This window comes from Gymnoscopelus microlampas (genome assembly GCF_963454915.1).
Source record: "Gymnoscopelus microlampas genome assembly, chromosome: 16".
Taxonomy (NCBI): domain Eukaryota; kingdom Metazoa; phylum Chordata; class Actinopteri; order Myctophiformes; family Myctophidae; genus Gymnoscopelus; species Gymnoscopelus microlampas.
In genome coordinates, this window is record NC_139953.1 from 13,075,609 (window position 1) to 13,094,727 (window position 19,119).

The 19,119-nt window shown below is 41.5% G+C and overlaps 2 long non-coding RNA genes across 4 annotated transcripts; both read right to left on the reverse strand.

Moving 5' to 3' along the window:
• Nucleotides 1–20: 20 nt before the first annotated feature.
• Nucleotides 21–3,140, reverse strand: LOC311063260. 2 transcript variants are annotated; one of them, XR_014602560.1, is made up of 5 exons: nt 2,146–3,140; nt 851–1,744; nt 729–779; nt 262–457; nt 21–73 (listed from the first exon to the last, which is right to left on the reverse strand). It is a non-coding gene; the product is annotated as an uncharacterized lncRNA (long non-coding RNA). The 2 variants fall into 2 exon arrangements; XR_014602561.1 differs by having other exon boundaries at nt 729–1,744.
• An 11,448-nt stretch (nt 3,141–14,588) lies between these two features.
• LOC311063264 lies at nt 14,589–18,986 on the reverse strand. Of its 2 annotated transcripts, XR_014602563.1 has the most exons (6): nt 18,935–18,986; nt 18,637–18,702; nt 18,488–18,555; nt 18,139–18,236; nt 15,052–15,257; nt 14,589–14,971 (listed from the first exon to the last, which is right to left on the reverse strand). It is a non-coding gene; the product is annotated as an uncharacterized lncRNA (long non-coding RNA). The 2 variants fall into 2 exon arrangements; XR_014602564.1 differs by lacking the exon at nt 18,637–18,702 and having other exon boundaries at nt 18,935–18,972.
• Between the last annotated feature and the right edge of the window lie 133 nt (nt 18,987–19,119).

Sequence of the window (19,119 nt, forward strand, 5' to 3'; positions counted from 1 at the left end):
TGAAATAGCTCAGAACTTACCTTGTGCTGGCAATGGGAATGCCCATGTTGGCCTCTCAGTCACTGCATAGCACCTGTAATAAGAACAAAAGTACATTTTAGAAATTACAAAGTGATATTTTTGCATTAAAACTTTCCAAGACAGATGACTATACATTAGATGAGAAATAATAAATATGTCATATTGTAACAATTAGGGGTGCACGATACTACTTGCTGAATTGTAAAGGTTTTGATTACTTGGGGCCTTTGGACAACTCACCATGCCTGACCGTGTCCCTGGATCTGTCATGTCTGGACCTGACCGTGTTCCTCGACCCATCACTGCGGTGGGACCTGTCATCATGTCTGGACCTGACAGAGTGCCTCCGAGCTGTTGCTGTACCTGGAGTCGTGGCTGGTCCTGATGCTGTGCCGGTATCCGACACTGTGTCTGGAGCCATCACTGTGCCTGATGGCTGGAGCCATCACTAAAGACTTAATACTTGGACATAATACTACTACAACACCATGTCACACTGAAAAAGACTACCCCTACTGGTTGGTCTTAGATGTTGACAATCACACATCTCCTCTGATACACATAGTTCAACACATTGAGCCTGTAACTACTTACTCATTGCTTGTGAATTAGGTATGGTAATGATTTCTTTAGTATGCACAACATGTAACACCTTGTACTGACTGTACTTAAAATGTGTTGGTGCAATGGAGAAAGTGAATACTCACGGGGTGTGGACATTTCTCTGCTCCGAGGTGCTACACTTGCATGTCGGGAGCCTGGAAAAGACAAAGAATGTTCTTAGATACCAAATACAAAAGGTGACTGCTTAAATGTGATTCATACTCACTGTGTGTAGACATCTCCCTGTGCCAAGACCCCTCAGCATGCTCCAACTCGACAGACATGGTGTCCACCACGACATCCACCAGGCCATCCAGGGCTTGATTTTCAGAGTCTGAAACATAACAATCAGCTTGTAACTGATTTCATGTTGTGTGTACCCAATACATCATTATCATATTTCATAAATTGACATCAATACTCAACAAGCATTGAGTAACACATTGTTGTCCTGGCTGGACTGCAACTTCCTTGGTGCGATAGGAAAGGAGGGCACCTATACGGCTGCAATATAAAGTAAAAATAAACATATCCATATCTAAAATAGACAGCCTTATTAAAGCATTTGATTGTCATTTTTGACAATGGACTTATAAATTGATTATAGAAGAAAGTTACCCATAATGGTCCAAAACGTCATATAAAACATGAATGGTCTACAATGTGAGGCCCAGTTTCTGTTAACACATTTCATATTTAGAAGTTACTTGAGAAACATATGAACTCTACATCAGTCATCATCTTGTCTTTTAACAGGTTTCCTCTTCCCTTATCACCACATCCACATCCTCCTCTTCCTCCTCTGCTTGGCTGGTCAGGTTGTAGTTGTCACATTCACAAGCTTTAACTAGAAGTTATACAATTCAACTGTAAACATTGATTCAACTATTTGTACTTGAATTATTGAGTAAATGATCCAAAAACCTGCCTGAAGTCATCTTTATCTTGACTAACTGGGACGTCAGCCAGTCCTCCTGGGGGTCCTTTCTCATCTTGTAAGTTGTGTTTGTTTGGCATTTGGCCATCTAATGGTTCCCTTACCCCTGTCGATCCAATTATTAGGAATTGTACCCTCTGTCTCCTTTCCATCCTCCAACCACACATCCCTGGCATACATGACCTGAAAAAGACAGCACAAACATGTTAGTGCAATATCAGAAAATAAATTATGTGAACCATAGTCAATAAATCACCGGGCAAGTGGTCATGTTAGTAGAGGGCAAAGAACTAGAGGCGGCCGGATTGAAAATGCTACGATTCTCATTAGAAGCAACATGGAGGGATGAGAACAGAAATGACTACATTTGAGTATAAGCCCAGGTTAGAAGGTTAGACGATAAAGCAAGAGAGGTGGATAAAGCGAGAGGTGAGGTAGAGATGGTTTATCTGAGGCGGAGGGAGAAGGATGCTGAAACGCAAGACAAATAGCAAATTTAGGGTGTGCTGAGAGAGACAAGCAGGTGATGATCGAGGAAGGTGCAGCCATGATGGGAACTAGCTGAAAGAAAAAGAAAATGTAACCTTTAATATTGCTGTTCCAGACCATGGCGAAAGGGTATGAGGACATAACCACCAACGTTTCTTGTGGGAGGCAAGCCACCTTGCGGAACAGATCTGTTTCACGCAGTAGTCCATCTTTCATCCTACCCTGACTTGGCTTCCATTTCCTTGCTTGTTCTTTCACTGAAGTCCTGATTGTTTTTCTGGATATATGATATGATTGACAGCCGCAGCAGTGCAGCCAGTCTCATCCCTGACATTGTTGTCTCCTATCAAGGGACCATAGATGACCCACCCCAATAGGGTCCTCACAGCATATGGTCGATCTGCCTGGCTGTTAACCACCTCCAAAAAGGTTCCAATAACTTTGAAGCATTTCTGCCAATCAGTAGGTCAACACCAGAGTCTATTTCTTGCAGTTTGATATGTTTCAAATAAGGCCATGGTGACAAGCCCTGTTGTTTTTGGAATATTGTGTTGTGAGACAGGCATGGTTTTATGAGTGAACACATTAGGGAGTTGTATGAAATCATTTTTGTCCAACTTGGCTATTTCCAAACCTGAGATATGGTGACTGGTCTCAGGCTTCACTTGGTTCATTGTGCGGAGAAGAATATTAGTTTTTTGTCCGGTAATGTTTAGCCTTCTCATTAAGTTTTCAGTGCAGAATGTGGATGTGCTTCCATGGTCCAAAAATGCATATGTTTGCAACACTGTCTCCCTGTGGCTCTTCACTTGAACGGGTACTATGGAGAAGATGGAGGTTTCATCACCGGCCCCAATATGACCACATGTGTGAGGTGAGACGACAGCATTGTTTCCTATTGATTTCTTTTCCGTTTCTTCCAGGGTTGAGCTCTAGGGGGTACGGGCGGGTACGGCGTACCCTTAGTTATGAGACTGTGGGGGCTGGGGGCTCGCGCGTGCTCAACATGCACTCACCGTCAGCGGCGGTCGTTAACACCTTAAAGTTTAAACAATAGCCTCTGAAGGTTAGCGCCGTCAGTGGCGAGACATTCTCAATAGCGTCTACCTGGCTGCTTTGCATAACATTAGGCTACTGGAGAAAAGCCATGTACTTGAATTGAATGTGCACTGCAGAGTGTGAAGGGGATTGCTTAGCAGAGCATCCAGTTCTCTGAGACAAGACAAAGACAAGTTGTCTGATTATTTTAACTGCTTATCTGTGGGTGAGTCTATGTAAAGGGCTTTTATATAAAACTAAAAGGAAAATAAAATAATTGATTAATTGAAACAAAAATAAAAACAACAAATTAACAATGCAACAAAATAATAAGAAATATAAATACATTAATAATCACATGTTGAATACAGTATTAGTAAGTGGCTATGTGCACATGCCTGCGCACGTGACGTCATAAAATACAGTACCCTTAGTTCAAAAATCCACAGCTCACCACTGGTTTCTTCAATGTGGAGTATATCAGGATGGTTTTGTTCACACGTATCACAGGTTAAACGACTTGTGCAGTCTCTGCTTAAGTGTCCTCTTTTCAAACAGCCAAAAACAGACTCCCTTTTCCTTTAAGTAGTCCATCTTCTCTCTGTGTCTTCTCTATTTCATCTGTGGACACCGCTCCAATGTGTGACCACTTTTATTGCAGAAAAGACAATCATTATGATAGCTGATGAATACACTTCTTTCCACTCCATTTGACTGCACTGCCGTTTCTATGGGTGTTACTGTTGTGGCAAAACTGCTTCTTGGAATGTCTCTTGTGTCTCTTGGTTTGATGATGGTTGAGGTTTTGACAGTTGTAGTTTGCTTAGCATCTTGTATGTTTCCAAACAGTGGGTCAGACAGTATTTTTTACCTGTCTCTCTATGAATTGTACAAGGTCAGAAAGCTTAGCACGATGTCCATGCCTCTCCTGTAGCTTGCATGCCTTGTTCCTCCAGGTTTATCCGAGCTTGTATGGATGGCCTTTTGTATATTGTTCAAAGTAATGTAAGCAGTCACTGTAATCGTCAGTCTTTTTCTCCACTCCTCTCTCAAATGCCCTGATAAACATTTCATATTGCAATGGGTCACCATCATAAACTGGAATGTCTCTTGGTGGTAAAGTGGAATACAGATTTTGCTTAACCAGTAAAGCAGTTTTTTCATTCTGTCTTCGTAGCACATTACAAATATCACCTGCAGGGGGTGTAGTGTGAGTGACATGACCTTGAACATTCTTTTTCCCATGAAGCTGTACATTTTCAGTTTGCACATTTTGGTTTATTATATTTTCGGTTTGAACATTTTGCCTGGGGAGAGAGTATTGCATTAGAGGAGTCATGTAATGAGCTTTGGCAGATTTTTCATGAAGTGGTTGTTTTGGTCTCACAACCTGTGGCTGGGAGGGAGGCTTTGTGGTTTCCATTGTTTCCTTTTTAGGTAGGTAGGTATGTATTTGCATTTGGGTTGAATGGGGTTGTTTCCTTTGGAGCAGCAGCTCCTTTCTTTGAGTTTGTCCCACTTGACACTCTTGATGAGTTCCTTGGCCCATGGTTTCCAGTACATGGGCCTTTGCATTTGCTGCTTCCAGCTGAGTCTCCATTTCCAGTTGCTCCTTTTGCATTCTGAGTTGTTCCTGTTATGCTTCAATTTCATATTTTTGTGTAAGCCAGCCACCTGTTCCATGAGAGCAGCCTTTTCAGCCTGAGCTATGATGAGCAGATGAAGTTGAAGATAATTTTGATGGAGTGGATTTGTGTGTGGATTTTGATACATTTGATATATTGTCATGGGGTCCAATGTCATCAGAATGTACAGCACTCCACATTTCACTTTCAGCAGTGACCGGTGTTTGTGGCTCCTTTTCAACAGTGACATGTATTGGTAGTTCCTTCTGAATAATGACATGCATTTGCTGTTTCACCTCTGATAGCCACAGGTGTACATCCTGTACAAAACCTTCCAGAATATACATTTTTGGTTGAAACCATGAATTTTGCCTTGCAATTTCCTCCTCAGGTAATGGCAAAACCACCAATGATGAATGACTTTCCCTTGCTTCATCACACAGTTTGATTAATCTGAAGGTCACTGCAAATCAACAGCGAGACAAAATTAAACATATTACAAACATAAACAAACAGATAATACATATATTACAATATATTAAAAGCAGAAGTGATACTTAGGCGTCTTCCTTCTTGCGTGCATCATCATCAGATGTCCAGCTCAATGACGTGCAGCCACTCCCTCGTCTCAGGTCCCACATGGTCTGTACAGGACACAGAGGTGATTATGTGATAGGCAGTCTGCATAAGCATGCTGTGCAGTCTGTCAGGCCCAAACTGTAGGAGTAGTAGCGCAGCAAAATAAACTTTATCTTGAAAGAAAGAATAAGAAAGTCGGAAGATTACTATAGTCTAAAAACATAAACAAACAGATAATACATATATTAAAAACAGAAGTGATACTCAGGCATCTTCCTTCTTTCGTGTGTCATCATCAGATGTCCAGCTCAATGACGTGCAGCCACGCCCTCGTCTCAGGTCCCACATCAAAGAGACCGGCCTCCGATGGTGGCCTGTACAGGACACAGAGGTGATTATGTGATAGGCAGTCTGCATAAGCATACTGTGCAGTCTGTCAGGCCCAAACTGTGGGAGTAGTAGCGCGGCAAAATAAACTTTATCTTGAAAGAAAGAAGAAGAAACCCGGAAGATCTATAGTCTACTATAGTCAACACTAAATCGCGCACACATACACACTTTGGTAGGGGTTTAGATTGTGTCGTTACCTTGCCATGATGCAACTCGAAAGGTCACTGAAAATCAACAGAGAGACAAAATGAAACATATATTAAAAACATAAACAAACAGATAATACATATATTACAATATATTAAAAACTGAAGTGATACTCAGGCGTTTTCCTTCTTTCGTGTGTCATCATCAGATGTCCAGCTCAATGACGTGCAGCCACGCCCTCGTCTCAGGTCCCACATCAAAGAGACCGGCCTCCGATGGTGGCCTGTACAGGACACAGAGGTGATTATGTGATAGGCAGTCTGCATAAGCATACTGTGCAGTCTGTCAGGCCCAAACTGTGGGAGTAGTAGCGCGGCAAAATAAACTTTATCTTGAAAGAAAGAAGAAGAAACCCGGAAGATCTATAGTCTACTATAGTCAACACTAAATCGTGCACACATACACACTTTGGTAGGGGTTTGGATTGTGTCGTTACCTTGCCATGATGTAACTCGAAAGGTCACTGAAAATCAACAGAGAGACAAAATGAAACATATATTAAAAACATAAACAAACAGATAATACATATATTACAATATATTAAAAACTGAAGTGATACTCAGGCGTTTTCCTTCTTTCGTGTGTCATCATCAGATGTCCAGCTCAATGACGTGCAGCCACGCCCTCGTCTCAGGTCCCACATCAAAGAGACCGGCCTCCGATGGTGGCCTGTACAGGACACAGTGCTGTGCAGTCTGTCAGGCCCAAACTGTGGGAGTAGTAGCGTGGCAAAATAAACTTTATCTTGAAAGAAAGAAGAAGAAACCCGGAAGATCTATAGTCTACTATAGTCAACACTAAATCGCGCACACATACACACTTTGGTAGGGGTTTGGATTGTGTCGTTACCTTGCCATGATGTAACTCGAAAGGTCACTGAAAATCAACAGAGAGACAAAATGAAACATATATTAAAAACATAAACAAACAGATAATACATATATTACAATATATTAAAAACTGAAGTGATACGCAGGCGTTTTCCTTCTTTCGTGTGTCATCATCAGATGTCCAGCTCAATGACGTGCAGCCACGCCCTCGTCTCAGGTCCCACATCAAAGAGACCGGCCTCCGATGGTGGCCTGTACAGGACACAGAGGTGATTATGTGATAGGCAGTCTGCATAAGCATACTGTGCAGTCTGTCAGGCCCAAACTGTGGGAGTAGTAGCGCGGCAAAATAAACTTTATCTTGAAAGAAAGAAGAAGAAACCCGGAAGATCTATAGTCTACTATAGTCAACACTAAATCGCGCACATATACACACTTTGGTAGGGGTTTGGATTGTGTCGTTACCTTGCCATGATGTAACTCGAAAGGTCACTGAAAATCAACAGAGAGACAAAATGAAACATATTAAAAACATAAACAAACAGATAATACATATATTACAATATATTAAAAACTGAAGTGATACGCAGGCGTTTTCCTTCTTTCGTGTGTCATCATCAGATGTCCAGCTCAATGACGTGCAGCCACGCCCTCGTCTCAGGTCCCACATCAAAGAGACCGGCCTCCGATGGTGGCCTGTACAGGACACAGAGGCTGTGCAGTCTGTCAGGCCCAAACTGTGGGAGTAGTAGCGTGGCAAAATAAACTTTATCTTGAAAGAAAGAAGAAGAAACCCGGAAGATCTATAGTCTACTATAGTCAACACTAAATCGCGCACACTTTGGTAGGGGTTTGGATTGTGTCGTTACCTTGCCATGATGTAACTCGAAAGGTCACTGAAAATCAACAGAGAGACAAAATGAAACATATATTAAAAACATAAACAAACAGATAATACATATATTACAATATATTAAAAACTGAAGTGATACGCAGGCGTTTTCCTTCTTTCGTGTGTCATCATCAGATGTCCAGCTCAATGACGTGCAGCCACGCCCTCGTCTCAGGTCCCACATCAAAGAGACCGGCCTCCGATGGTGGCCTGTACAGGACACAGAGGTGATTATGTGATAGGCAGTCTGCATAAGCATACTGTGCAGTCTGTCAGGCCCAAACTGTGGGAGTAGTAGCGCGGCAAAATAAACTTTATCTTGAAAGAAAGAAGAAGAAACCCGGAAGATCTATAGTCTACTATAGTCAACACTAAATCGCGCACACATACACACTTTGGTAGGGGTTTGGATTGTGTCGTTACCTTGCCATGATGTAACTCCAAAGGTCACTGAAAATCAACAGAGACAAAATGAAACATATATTAAAAACATAAACAAACAGATAATACATATATTACAATATATTAAAAACTGAAGTGATACGCAGGCGTTTTCCTTCTTTCGTGTGTCATCATCAGATGTCCAGCTCAATGACGTGCAGCCACGCCCTCGTCTCAGGTCCCACATCAAAGAGACCGGCCTCCGATGGTGGCCTGTACAGGACACAGAGGTGATTATGTGATAGGCAGTCTGCATAAGCATACTGCAGTCTGTCAGGCCCAAACTGTGGGAGGAATAGCGCGTCAAAATAAAGTTGTTGTTTAGTTGTTGTCCAAGTCGAACCAACGCAATCCACCGTGTTCACTCCACTGCTTCGCAGCTGGCTTGTGAGTTTAGGATTCACATTCTCTAAAATGAGTTTAATGACGTCCTCCTCACTGATCTGAGGCTGCCAACGTTGGCACAGAGACCTATACATATAGGCAAAATGTCTAAGGCTTTCGTCTTCACCCTGTACTCGGGTTCGAACTCTCAGCCAATTCGTCCTCATAGACCAACACGCCCAGGTGTTGGTCTCCTGGCCTACTACATCCCACTCACCGGCTTCGAATGCTATCAATGCATTGAATGGGAGATTATCACGTTTTATCAGACCATTGAATGGGCGAAGTAGGCGAGCTACCGTCTACCCCGCGATTTGTCAGACCATTCATTGGGCGTAATCAGGAGCTACTGACCTACCGACGGAGGCGGAGCAGTCCCCACAACAATATTTACGATTCTGTCCATATCGGTACATAACTCGAACTGCGCTGAGTAGGCACAGGCGAGGGTCGCACCGCTCCGGACGGCAACTCAGTCGCCTTAGCTCCTTCGGTGGCCCGTCGCGGGGCTCCACCTCGCCTGAGACTGCGCGCCTCCGTCATGGTCCGAAACCGAAACAACCAAAACCAAAACCGAAACTAAAGTATTTAAGTCATCTCCGTCGGTAGGTCAGTAGCTCCTGATTACGCCCACTGAATGGTCTGATAAATCGCGGGGTAGACGGTAGGTCGCCTACTTCGCCCATTCAATGGTCTGATAGAACGTGATAATCTCCCATTCTATGCATTGATAGCATCCGAATCAGGTGTCCCACTAGTCTCTGGCAGTGCCATGAAACACATTCCTGAGTGTCACAATGAGTTCCTCATCCAACAGGGGCTGCATGGCGAGAAAGTCACGGCACTTTTCCAAATAACGCAATAGATCTGAGGTGTCCTCACGCTGTCCAAAGGTGGTTAATTGGAGTTTAATGGGAGATTTGCCCATAAATCCTCCTCGCAGGTCACCTTGTACGTTCTCCCGACGTGTACCTCCACCAGTGCGTAGCGTGGACTGCAGATGTTGATGCGCCTTACCAGATGGTGCAGTAGGTGGTATGACAGGAGAACTGGTTTGTAGTGTGGTTTGAACAGCAGTTCCAGCCACTGAAATAGTGTTAATATTTCTGTATTCATGGTCTCCAGATTTTTCAAGCATGTTGCTACTGATGATTGAGTGTGTTCCAAATTGTGTACAATAGGGGCAGAGCAGTATTTACAACCCTCAGAACTTCAGTATGGCGTTTCAATTTCCAGTTCATGCTCACTCATTGCAGTTGAATGTCCATCCGGTTCATTGATCTGATTTATTTCACTTATTGCAGGTGAATTTCCATCCGGTTCATTGATCTGATTTATTTCACTTATTGCAGGTGAATTTCCATCCGGTTCATTGATCTGATTTATTTCACTTACTGCAGGTGAATTTCCATCCGGTTCATATATTTGAGGCTGGTTAGCTTGAGTTGACATTGTTTGAGGGTGGTGGTGGTGGTGATGATTTGTTTGAGGGTGGTGGGTTTGACACCAACACGGGTGCTGAGTTTCTATTTCATCAAAGACCCACAAGTTTCCATCAAACTTTTCCATTTTGAAATTGCAAATGTTCCCTTTTTGATCGCGTTTGAATAAATAAAATTGTTATTTCCCACTGAGCTTGTTTGCACAGTTTTGCTTGTTTGTTCCTTTGTTTGTTGAAAATGATCCGGTTTTGCACCTGTGAACTCAGTTGTTTTTGGTTGAGATTGAGGTCCTTTTAAACATCTGGGGTGCCACTTTTTATGTAACGGTTTAGCTTTGATATTACTGTTTGGGGTGCCAGTTAGGCCAAAGCCTAACACGAATTTAGTCCAGTCTGGACAAAAAAAACACTTTTTTAAAAGCCAACCTTACACAGGATTTAAATGCACAATTAGTAGAACCAAATGAACCTTAAAACCTGAAACCAGGGATTGATTACCCACAAAAGAATACCTTCAACTCAATAAACAACAGAATGAATGAAATACACAGACACAAAAAACCTCAGTTTGACTTTGTATTGTAAAATAATCCCCAATCCAGTCCACAGTTTGTCCAATACCACGCAGTTCAGTGTCAGTTCACAGAAAGTCACTATTCACAACCCACTGTTCCTTCAAAACAGGTTATTCACAAATGTATTGAAACCTTGGTTAACCAAAATGAAATAAAGACAAAATAAAAATGCCCCACGACCTTTACCGTGGTGGCGAACGAATGAATGAGGCAACCAGCTGTACACCGTGTTTGTGTGAGAGAGGAGGGGGGGGGGATAGCTCCAGGAATCCACTCCACTTTTTCCGGTGTGCCTGTGTGTGTGTGCGGTTTGGATTGTGTAGTTACCTCGCCATGATGCAACTCCAAAGGTCACTGCAAATCAACAAAATGAAACATATATTACAAACATAAACAAACAGATATTACATAGATTACAAACAGAAGTGATACTCAGGCGTCCTTTTCTTTCGTGTGTCATCGTTAGACGTCCAGCTCAATGACGTGCAGCCACGCCCTCGTCTCAGGTCCCACATCAAGAGACCGGCCTTCGATGGTGGTCTGTACAGGACACAGAGGTGATTATGTGATCGGCAGACTAAATAAGCATACTGTGCAGTCTCTCAGGCACAAACTGTGGGAGGAGTAGCGCGGCAAAATACAGATTATCTAGAAAGAAAGAAGAAGTAGAATAAAGTTGGGAGATTACTATAGTCCATACTAATAAACACAGATCATTTGTGGTGCAGTTGATTAGTTACAACATATCCGTCATAACCACAAATTAGACAGCACGGCACTGTACCAAATCCCATTAAACAATAATCTCTCAAAAGAAAAATAACACAAACAACAACTTATGTAACCCACATGGTTGTGTAAATCTAAGCATAAGAAGACATCCCAAATCACCTTCACACAACAAAGTTAACTAATACAGGTCTAAGGAGTTAATAATCAATAGAGTCACACTTACAGACAATGCTTGCCTGGCACAACAACAGAAATGGCAGCAAGGGTTTTAAATGCTTTGGTTTTGGCTGAATAGACTGGGATCTAACTCTCTAACCTGTGCTGACCTACTGAACCGGGGAATATACCATTTGTCAAGATAGAGGGAATACAAGTGTTGTGGAGAATATAATACCTTGTGAAAGCCATCATTTTGTTCTAATTTGAATTTGTAGTTCTTTTACAGTAATTTAATAACATAATAATCAATGCTGTAGACATAGATCACATTCATGATTTTATTTTATGAAGCACATGTCTTGTAACTATTCCATTTGGAAAATAGCAAGCAGCATATCCTTTTAATGCTTGCATGTATGATTGAAAATAATGCCATACCTTGCTATACCCAATTGATAGACCAGTAGTGGAAAAAGTACTCAAATGTTTTACTTAAGTAAAACAATCAATACTGCAGTATAGAAATACGTAAGTAAAACCAGAATTCTAAATTGACTTGAGTAAAAGTAAAAAAGTAATGGCATAAAGTACCAAAGTATATGTACTTAAAGTACCAAAAGTAAAAGTACTCATGTAGAATGTCCCTTTTCAAGTTTTCAAATGCATAAAAACCTTTTGAAAATAGTTATAGCCGATCTACAAGCTCATAATGCATCGCGAAGCGACACATTGTGAGCTTGTAGATCTGCTATTTTCAAAAGATTTTTATACATTTTGAAAACTTGAAATGGGACATTTCTGCAAAAAGTACATTTTGATGCCAATACTTCTGTACTTTTAACTCGAGTACATTTTGAATTCCAGACTTTTACTTGCTTTACTTTTACTTCTGCTGCTGGGGCCTTTCAGTAGGCCTGTCATGAGCCTCTAGCTGAGGTTGGCTTGGGGGTCCTCTGGCTACTGAGAACCAGGCATCAACATCTTTAATGAATCCATCTTTATATTTATTGACCTTTGAGAACCAATCATTTTGCCTTTCTTGTTCATCATGTGGAATAAGAGGCATCAAAAAATCATGCAGTGCATTGGAATTTTCAGACAATTTCATCAAGTTGTGTGTAGCGGTCCCCACCGAAAGATATAAGACTTGAACTGATCATGAATTGATTACGATCCAAAGATCAACGTAAGAACTGGCAAGACAGTACAAAAACAAATAAAAGACTCTGTTAGTTTCCCATACTGTGTGTAAGAACAACAGGTGGCTATCATAACACTAGCTCACTTAAGCTCCAAATTTAAATAATAGAACATTCAAACTGTACTGAAAGTGCTTTTTAACATGGCTTTGACGATCAGTCAGCATTACTATAATTACTTTACAATGAATTAAGGCAGATGACTTCGACATCATCACTTATTCTAATGAACTTGTCTTTTTTCTTTTTTAGCAGTTGTTTTTAAACTCATGAAACACGTTTTTTAACCTTTTTCAAGTGCTTATAATGACGTGTTTTTTAACCATAATGTATGAAATACAGTCATATCAAATACCTTCCTTTGCTATGTACAATTCAAACCTTTCATTTTCAACACACTTTACAGAAAGAGTAGCAAACTCAACTCTGGTTTAGTTTGTTCTTATTATCCATAGCACCACATTCCTTTGTTGCAGAAATACATTTCTTTCATTCAAAGTCCTTCAATATACCTTATGCTGAACAAGAGGTAAACAAATCAAGCAATGCATTTTTAGCAATGGTCCTGTCCTTGTATCACTACAAAACACCTGCTTAGCTGCTAAAGTAGCTAACAAAAGTTTGTAGCAACTCACCAATGTTATCAGAAAGGAACGCTTAGCCCTCTGGCAAGACTGAGATGATGGGCAAGGTGTGTGTGCTGTCTTGTGTGGCTTCCATATGTATTTAGATTAGTATTAATTTGTTTGGGCTCTGTGACTCTGTCGCTCTCAGTGATCTCTCCTGCAGTGCAGCTGCAGTGCAGGTTGCCAGGTTGGTTCTGTGGGAATAGGGATTCACAGCAGAGAATGTGGCAGAGACAGAGAACGGGCGGGGCAAGTAGTAGAGGGGTGTCATGTGATTGGGGGAATTCCTCTGTCAGTCTTCATATCCTTGGCTGGCTATGCGCTTGTAGATATGCTATCTTTGTCGTGAAAATATGTGCAAATTGTTGAATATATATTTATATATTTTTAAGTGGACATTTGTAACTCAAATCTTTGCTTCTGAGGGAGTCTACAAATTGTTTTAAAAAATGATGCTATATCAGTGGTTCTCAAACTTTTTCATGTCAAGGACCCCCAAAGTGATATGTATTTGAACACGGACGTAGGGGAGACCATGTTGTTCCAGGGACCCCCGCCTAGAAGCAAAGATTTGAGTTACAAATGTTCGCTTTAAAAGAATATACATATTCAATACATATATTTTTTAATAGCAGTTCTACAAGCTCATTGAGCTCAGTTCGGGGCTCTCCCCCAGGCTGGCAGAGGGAGAGTAGTGCCCAGGATTACAGCTTAGTCAATTGGCACTGGGTGAAAAAAAATGGGTTACAAAAATCGTGGGATAAAAAGAGAAAAGAAAGTGTATTTGAAACAAAACATTAAACAGATCACTAATAGGCTTACACACCTAATTAACACTCAGTGATGTTTGTCATTTTTTAATAATACTTTTCAATCTGTATTTCATGAACTGATAACAAACCAAGCTAACCGTCCATAAACTCAACACAATATTAGTCCGGCCGTTTCGAGCAAAAATCGTACACTTTACGATAAAAGCATGACATTTGGCACACCGTTAGGGCATGCCATAAGGAACATTTTTGGCTATAGGGCCATCGCAGTTTTGTCCTGTGGTAACTATGGCAGCCATTTTCCAAAATGGCCACCACCTGCTGTCATTTTACCAATAACTCAGGTGCTAGACCACCTACAGTAGGATCTTGATTCTGGTGACTAATCCTACATTTTCAAGGATGAGGAATACAGTGGTACTATTTACAACATGCTACTACCTAACTACATATATCTGGCATTCAGTTAATTCAATAATTGTAAACCCATCAAAATATGTAATGATGTAGTACAGTAGCCTACATGTTTTCAAACTGACACGTGAGAGTCAAGAATGCAGTACTTCACTGTTTTCACTCTTTTATTAGTAGTCGCATTGCATAATTATTTTAAATGGACTATAAGACACAACAAAGACAGAGTACTCATGAGTCATAGCATAATGGCATATAGACCAATTATTTGCGCTGGTTTCACCCAGCGCAAATACACCCCAACCCCCTCTTGTGTGTTGGCTAGTGAGGTGCGTCCTAGCGAGACCTGATAGAATGGGTTTCATTGCGCACATACTGGTTCCGCACATATTGGTTCTTAGCAGTGTGACGTCGTCTGTTAAGGGGTCTATTCAATAAAGCCAGATAATCTACACAATGTTAGTTGCACAGTCCACCACAGTAGCAAAGGGCAGTACACTGAAGTGCTGTCTTAACACATCTGCATTGTCCACTGCATCCCTTTTTGCAACCACAGCGGAAGAGTTCCCGACAGGCCAGGCTCGCTTCTGTGTGGTCCAGTGCACTTCCCATCCTCCTGTCAAAATTAGAATCAGCTTTATTGTCAGATCACAGGTTTACAAGTGTAAAGAAGTGGATTAAATTATTTGCATTCACCTGTCTCCTTCCTCTTCCACCCCCATTCACCTGGGGATGGGAGTTCAGGGGCTGCAACCATCGCCTGTCCCCAGCAGTGGCCAGCTTGGTAGGCTGCCCTCTTTGTATGTTGAATCAGTGCAGCTCGTGTTGGGGGGAGTCCATCAATTGTTCTGCCCTTCTAGGTGAATAGCTGCTTCCGTGCCTGATTCACTGATGCCTGGCCGCTAGTATGGTCATAGAGCAATACCACAAATGGTCAGTATCATTATCATGGTCAGTATCATGGTCAGTACCAAGGTCAGTACCATGGTCAGTACCATGGTCAGTACCAGTACCATGGTCAGTATCAGTACCATGGTCAGTATCATGACCGGTATCATGACCAGTATCATGGCCAGTATCATGGTTAATTATGGTCAGTACCATGGTCAGTATCATGGTCAGTATCAGTACCATGGTCAGTACCATGGTCAGTATCAGTATCATGGTCCATACCATGGTCAGTATCATGGTCAGTATCAGTACCATGGTCAGTACCATGGTCAGTATCATGGTCAGTATCAGTATCATGGTCAGTACCATGGTCAGTTTCATGGTCACCATGATACTGACCATGATACTGACCAGAATTAACCATGATACTGGCCATGATACCGACCATGATACTGACCATGATTCTGACATTAAACTGACCATGATACTGACCATGAAACTGACATTCTACAGACCATGATACGTACATGATATTGACATTATACCGACCATGATACTAACCATCATACTTGCCAGGAAACAACAATTTGAGCCGTTATTGTCTCCGCCAGGCCGAAAGGCATGGCGAGAGAGTATGTTTTACCCCTGTCCGTCCGTCCGTCCGTCCGTCCGTCCGTGAACAGCTAATCTCTGGCACCGTTAGCCCGGTTTATTACTGTAAATGTATTACATTATGAGCAGTTATTACATTATGAGTTGCTACAGCAACTCATAATGTAATAACGGCTCATAATGTAATAAACGAAATGTAATAAAAGCTCATAATGTAATAAACTAAATGTAATAAAAGCTCATAATGTAATAAACTAAATGTAAGAAAAGCTCATAATGTAATAATCAGCTCATAATGTAATAAAATCATGAGCCCATAATGTAATAATGTGTTACATTAAGAATCTTGCGTAGCCACTCATAATGTAATAACACTGCATAATGTAACCAGAAAAAGTGCTCCCCGGAGCACAGGTCTCCGCCAGGTCAGGGAGGTTATTGTGGCCTCCTGGTGGCGCTATAATAGGCCAATGTGAAAAGGGTGCTATTTCTTCTTAGGCCTTTCAATCGGACACTGCATTCATGATTTGAGGCATTTTGTTCCAAAAATGTGTTTTGCTAAATTAGACCTGCTGGTGGCGCTATAACAGGCCAATGTGAAAAGGGTGCCATTTCTTCCTCGGCCTAGTGGGAAGGTGTGCGCAAAATTTCACGGCAATCGCACACTGCGTTGATGATTTGAGGCATTTTGTTCAAAACGAACCAATCCTGCAAACTTTGGAAGCCAATCTTAGCCAATCAGGATAGAATATAAAAATCGGAGAGACCCGTGTTGATCACATGACTATATAGATACTGTGTACCGATTTGCGTGAGGTTTGGACAAAATCTGTAGGAGTGATATCCAAAAATGTGTTTTGCACAAATCGGCCTCCTGGTGGCGCTATAACAGGACAATCTGAAAAATTTGGGGCAGATGTTCGGCTTTGGCATCCAGGGAGTGTGTGTGCACAGTTTCGCAGCGGCCGGGCTAACAGACACACGGACGGACGGACGGACAGACAGGGGTAAAACATACTCTAGCCATGCCTTTCGGCCTGGCGGAGACAATAACGGTTCAAATTGTTGTTTCCTGGCAAGTATGATGGTCAGTATCATGGTCGGTATAATGTCAGTATTATGTACGTATCATGGTCAGTATCATGGTCTGTAGAATGTCAGCATCATGGTCAGTATCATGGTCAGTATCATGGTCAGTATCATGACAGTATTATGGTCAGTTTAATGTCAGTATCATGGTCAGTATCATGGTTAGTATCATGGCCAGTTTAATGTCAGTATCATGGTCAGTATCATGGTTAGTATCATGGCCAGTTTAATGTCAGTATCATGGTCAGTATCATGGTCAGTATCATGGTCAGTATCATGTCAATATAATGTCAGTATCATATACGTATCATGGTTAGTATCGTGTCAGTATCATGGTCAATTTAATGTCATTATCAAGGCCAGTATCATGGTCGGTATCATGGCCAGTATCATGGCCAGTATCATGGTTAATTATGGTCGGCATCATGGCCAGTATCATTGTGACCATGAAACTGACCATGGTACAGACCATGATACTGATCATGATACTGACCATGATACCGACCATGGTACTGACCATGATACTGATACTGACCATGGTACTGACCATGGTACTGACCATGGTACTGACCATGATACTCACCATGATACTCACCATGATACTGACCATGATACTGACCATGATACTGACCATGATACTGATACTGACCATGATACTGATAATGATTATTATGATGTAACACTTTACTTTTCTCAACAATATGAGACATTATTACATTATGAACTTTTATTACATTATAAGCGGCCACGTGAGATTTATAATGTAACACATTGTTACTGTAGTAACTGAGTAGTACCACTGTAATATGCCTGACTACGCCACCTCCCGCTTGTGGAGGGGGCAGGAGGAACCCTTAAACCTTATTCTGTTCAACTTCCCTTAAACAGGAACAATTATTTTACTAGAGGCAGTTTGTGGAAAAATATAACAACTTTATTACCATAAAATTACAAAACACATCACTGTCTATTACAAACTAGCACGACAATTAAGGTATTTAAGGCAAGGTATTTAGTATTAAAATGGCAATCTAACAGTTACCTCTCACATTATAAGGAAGGGCGGGTGCACACAGTGAATACCAAAATAACTAGGGGAAAAGAAAAGGGGACAGGCCTCAAAGAAATCATGCAATATAAATACAAAACTCAAATACAAAACATGCAGTGCCAGGTTATATGAATACACACCAATAAAACCAAAGGGGTCCCCAGTGCAGTCCCAAGCTGAGAGGAGAGCCGTGTGCAGCAGGGCGGACCCGGCCTTGAACAGGGTTACATGAATTAAACTGTAACAGAACAGAGGAGAGAAACAGTTAAAATATGCCAATATGGATAAATGTTAAAACCTATGCCTACAGTGTACCTTGGCTAGATGGCTCAAACAAACAAAACAAAAAGAGTAAATTAACAGTGGAAAACAGTGGCCGGTGTGGTCCCTTTAAGGAGACAAACAAAACGCATTAGTTGCCAGCCCTAGTATCACACTATAAAACATTATATTCAAATCATTAAAAGAACAAAACAGCTTAAAACCTACTTTGTGTTGCAGTAACGGTGCACACAATATAAGGCCAAGGCGAGGGGGCAACCTCAACACCAGAGCTGCTGTATAAAAGAAGACAGTGATGTTACAAACTAAAATACATTAAAATCCACAAAAAGGCAATGCATAAGATACTGCTTTACCCGTGTCTCCAGGTAGGGCAGACAGAACAGAACAGACACCACCAGGAGGTCACTTCATTTGTAAAACTGAAATAATAAATAAATGCATTAAAAGATAATAAAACACAATGCTGTTGGCTAAATTAAAGTGCTAAAGAGCATGGGAAGCCTCCATGTGCTCAACAGAAAATAGGCAACCAAACAAACAAAAGCCAGTAGTAACATGTGCTCAAACAATAAGCTAAACATTAGCATGAGCTACAACAAACAAAAGGGTCGCACAAAGTAGCAGATCTACAAGGTTCAGTTTTTGGCCTACCATGTGTTCTCCTTCTCCCTGCATGAACCATGCTGCCTACAGCAGAGACAAATGGCTCTCTACTGGGAGGAGCTGGCTTTTATACTTCCTGGTCATGGTGGTCAGGTGCAGTGGGTGCACCAGTCACCTAGATTCCCACATTACATTATAGAAAAATCTGTTATTACGTTATGCGCTAATTCTTT